The following is a 4,788-nucleotide window of genomic DNA, read 5'->3' as shown; positions in this document are numbered from 1 at the left end:
TCTCCTGGGTCCATAGCAGGCAGGCACCCAGTTCCCAAGCTCTAGAGAAGATGCAACTCACAGAATTCACAGGCACTGCCTTTTCCCTCGTTTTTATTTATACCAGCTAGACCTTATCCATAGAAAGTGGCCTTGTTCTGCATTGCTGCCAAGCGTGCCTGAAGCAGCAACCACCACCTAGTGACTAGCACCACCTGAGGAGGCGTGGTGACTGGGACACCACATGGCCTTATGGGGAAGCCTAGAAAGGAAAGGGAGGAAGAGGTGGCTCTACGGAGGCAGGAGGGATATGAGTTCCAAGCCAGTCTGAGTAGCCTTGTGAGATCCATTTAAATAAAGACATAGGCCCAAGACGACAAGAAACAGAAGGGTCGTAGCCTAAACTTAGCCCCAACCCCCTCTGCCGTCCCACCCTTCCCTGACACAATCTCCGCACTAGAAGGCAGAGGCATGAGGATTGTTGGGAGTTGGAGACCAACCCCATCCACAAAAGGAGTTCAAGACCAGCCTGGGCTAAATGAGACCTAGTCTCAAGAGAGGGGGAGCGAGAACATCATAGCAGATAACAGTTCCCTTGATTGAATCTCAAGAAGACAGGTAAGGCCATGGATCATAGTTTTTGGTAGGGAATACACACGCTATTTTTGAGATGAGGTCAGATGTATCTCAGGCTGGCTTTGAACTTGCCACGTATCAGAGAACCTTGACTTTCTGATCCTCCTGCTTCTACCTCAAGTGCTGGGATTGCCAGTGTGTGCCCCCATATGTAGATACCAAAAAGCACAGGAGCCTTGCATTGCTTCACTCGTGAGTTTCCCAGTCAAACCACCAGGGGGCAGCCATGGGTCACTAATGAAGTTCTTACCGGTGACCTGTTCACCCACTGTAATGAGTTCCCTTGTGTATTCTTTCACCCTGAGCCCACCCTGCCTTCCCATGTAGATGCTATATGAGTCAGAATCATGTGGACTCCAAAAGTAGTCACCTGCTGAGGTCCTTGCTTCCAGCTGTCCGTGGTTAAATTTTGGCTCCTCCAGTTACTCAGCTGTGACTGTGAGCTGTAAGTGACTCCATCTCTCAATTTGGATTTCCCTAATCCATTGCCCAGGGACAATGGTAGCACCGTGTGAAGTGAAATGAGGCATGTAAGACACGAATTAGGGCGTGCGGTATACACGTCGCCGGTGTGAGCCATTGTGCCAGGCTGCTTTGTCTAGAAATAGGAAAATCTGGAGGCTCAATCTCATGTGTGGTAGGTAATGTGCCTCAGAAAAAACGCAGCTATCGTCTTTGTGTGGGAGCTTGCTGAGGGGCCAGGAGAAACTCACTTCTGTGTTTGCTGCCTCCCTTTTCCCAACAGATTCTTGACTTTTTAGCTCCACAACTAACAGCTCCCAAGCCGGAAAAAAAAAATGGGGGTGGGGGGAGGAAGCTCTGTCAAGTGCCCTTGTGTCCTAACCAGAGCAGGAGGTGACCCAACAGCCTAGGACTGTTTACTTACCGGCCACTGGGAGACTCGGGGGGAGCCTGCAGTTGTGAGATAGGTAGTCTCCCAGGGGAGGATTAGTTGGAAAGGTCATCCCTACAGAAAGTTCACAGTCATTAACACAGAAGCCTTGAATCCTAAGCATACAAAGGGTCCCGTGTTGTCTAATGCCGGTCTCTGTGCAAACCTTAGAGTCTTAGACCCACTCTTCCCTTAGAGGAATCTGAGGCAGGTAAATCTCAAGATCCCCATTGCTGTGGTCTGATCTTCATACTAATAAAAAGTCAGTGGGTGGAATAATTTCAGACCCCGGGTGCCTGATTTTGAAGTAAGTGTGAGTGTGTGTGTGTTTGGGTTAAGAAACAGTGAGGGCTTGAGATATGAGGCTTATTGGGTAAAAATGCTTGCCAAACAAGTGTGAGTCCCTGTCCTTTGGTCCCCAGAACCCACTAACAAAGCGAGATATGGGGCTGAAGAGATGGCTCAGTGGTTAAGTACATTAGCTGCCCTTCAGAGGACTGGGGTTCAGTTTTGAGCACCCACATGGTAGCTCATAGCTCCCTGTAACTGCACTTCCAGGGGGTCAAACACCCTCTTTGGGCATGGCATACACATGATACACGGACTTACTTGCGACCAGAGAGCCATGGAATGAGGGAGGGGCTGTGGCAAAGCCAAAGTGGGGTAAAGGTGTGTCCAAAGCCAGAAATCTCATCCTGAGATTGGCAGGAGTAAGATCTCTGCCCTCCATCCCCCACCCCACCCCCATCCCCACTCTGAGCCTTCCTGTCCTGGAGCACGAAGCTCAGCACACACACACACACACACACACACACACACACACACACAAACCGCCTTTGCCCCCTGGAGGAGGCAACATAGCCAAGTAGGCAGGTCAAGCTTCCTCTCCCTTATAAGGTCATGTCCAGCAGTACCTGGAATTCCTCCTTATGCAAATGAGGCATCCCCAACCCCCGCCCCAGACCAATGATGTACATTCACTCCAAAAGCCCCTACTCTTGCCCCAAAGGTTGAGTAGCCTTTGTTCCCCCATTAGACAGCTCCCCCATTAGAGCTGTCTCCCTGGGGCTGTCTCCCAAGAGTCTGTTCTTGGCTGCATTCACAGCTGCCTGATCTGAAGTCACTCTGGTCACCCAAGGTGGACAGAGAAGCAGAACCTGAACAGCAGACTTACACGCAGGCAAAACACCTATGGACCTAAAAGAAATAAAATTGTGTGTGTGTGTGTGGGGGGGAATCTGGATGCATCAGCTTGCCTGCTATATAGGGTGGCAAACAAGTTTCTGTCTTAAACTTGGACTGACATCCAAGGTTGTCACCGCCATACAAGGAAAATGGCAAACTGATATCCTCACCAAATATACACCAATAAGTAATTATCTGGACGTGGCAGCAAATGCCCATAGTCCTAGCATTGGGCCGTAAAGGCTGGAGGATAAATTTAAGGTCATCCTTGGCTACATAGCAAGTTCAAGGCCAGACTAGGCTACCTGAGATCTTGTCTAAGGAAGGAAGGTGGGAAGGAAAGAAGAAAGACATGACAGGATTCACAGATAAAGCAGAGCTATCCCTGAGAGCGCCCTAGGCATCGGAAAGGACTTAAGTGGGTGAGGTCAGTTAAAGAAATACAGTTGTGGATGACCATTTTCTTAAGAGAATCCGAGAACAGTGCCCCCACAGTGGGTTGGTTTAGGGACAAAGCTGTGGTACCTAGGAGCAACAGTGCCACAGAGTCAGTAGGGTGTTATTTGAAATAAGCACTTCCCCCAGAGGCGCCCTGAGGGCTTGATGAAAGGCCAGGATGCTCAGTGGTGTGCGCTGGGAATGTGGATGGATATTGCTGTGCTATTCGAGGTAGAAGGTGGCTGTGGGTCCCCCAAATATCGACTGAAAGTCTTGAGAGGAGTTTCCTCTCCAGAGGAGCCCCGGGCCTAACCCTCAGCTTATAAACTGAATCCGATTCACTTACAGCTGTCAGTTGACTAGCAACTAGATGGTCTGAGTGTTCGTTGCTATGGAAACAGCTAAAAGGCCCATTGCCATAGGAACCTACCATGTTCTCCAGACCAGGGATTTGGTTGCTGAAAAGACCCGGAGGAACCAAGGAGCTTGCATAAGTGAGGGTCCCACCAGAGAATGAATGACATGTGTGAGAGGCCAGAGCTTCCGGTGTCCCTCATTGCCCTCAGTAGTCACAGAGCACGGGTACTTGTCCCCGTGGACAGTGAAGGCATAGATTCTGGAGCAGACTTGGCATGCCAGCATTACCATCTTTGTCTCCAGGGTCTCTGGGAGGAAAAATACCCTGCTCTCTCTGGCAGGTCCCTCTCCACAAACCATATGCCCCAGCAAACCAGCCAGTAGGTGAAGGGATTAGCTTAACTCCGACTGCCAGAGGGTCAGGCCACCGAGGAAGTTGGCAGGCAAAAGCAGATGGCTGCTGGCCTTGAACGGGGCAGAGAAACTGGGTGTACCAGATCAGAAAGCGGGAGGGCAGGCCAGCTGCGGCAGTCTGTTCTCAGCGTGAGAGAAACACTTCACGCTGCTTCCCGCACCCCATGCATCCCCGGTCCTTCGCCAGGCAGATCAAAGTCTAAAATTCATGATTTGACGAGGGATCCTCAGCACATCTGAGCAATGAATGGTCAGGAGATTCTTGGTTGTTTCACAACCAAGGGAAGTGACCCTCAAGTCACTGGTTAGTGACAAAGGGAAAACAAAGAGAAAGTTCCTTAGTGGCTGTGTCATTAGCTGTAGCTGTAGAGACTGAAGGGATCCGTCTAGGTCCCTCCAGGTCTCTGTGAGCATGAACTGCTTATGGTTCCCTGGCACCCTAAGGGGATGTTTGGGCATAATGGACAGACAGACAGAGGTCATGGACATGTAAGGACGACATAAACCTTAGGAGTCCAGAGAGGGCTCGGGACAGGGGCTGGAGCTAAGCAGACATTTGAGAGACCACCGCCCTGAGGTTTAGTTCAGAGAACTGTGGCCTCCCTCATTCTTCAGGACTCGTGAGATGGGGTGTTGGTTCTTTCTCCTATTCTGACCGTCTGCGGGAGTTTTGTACGTCTCAGTTCCCCCTCAATGGGCTTTACAGCCTAGGAGGCCGAGCATCAGAGAGACGGATGCCCCCAGAACCTCTGAGGAGGATGTCACTTTGAGAAGCAGTCGTTACTCACAGTCTGACTTTTAGTTGGGTCTGCAGCTCCCTACCTCCTTTGCAGTTCGTTGACTTTGGATCCTTCACAGGGCCTCTGTGTCCTCAGCTGTCACAGCGT

The 4,788-nt window shown here is 50.7% G+C and overlaps 1 protein-coding gene across 1 annotated transcript in view; it reads left to right on the top strand.

Moving 5' to 3' along the window:
• Npc2 (NPC intracellular cholesterol transporter 2) overlaps window positions 1-1,791 on the top strand; it is an 18,125-nt gene extending 16,334 nt beyond the window's left edge. The window contains exon 4 of the mRNA XM_021201966.1: window positions 1-1,791. This exon is cut by the window's left edge and continues 843 nt beyond it. The gene's annotated coding sequence lies outside the window, so the exon portion shown is untranslated.
• The last annotated feature ends 2,997 nt before the right edge of the window (window positions 1,792-4,788 follow it).

This window comes from Mus pahari, chromosome 7 (genome assembly GCF_900095145.1).
Source record: "Mus pahari chromosome 7, PAHARI_EIJ_v1.1, whole genome shotgun sequence".
NCBI lineage: Eukaryota > Metazoa > Chordata > Mammalia > Rodentia > Muridae > Mus > Mus pahari.
The sequence above is the reverse complement of the archived record's forward strand: the minus strand, read 5'-3'. Positions and strand labels throughout refer to the sequence as shown.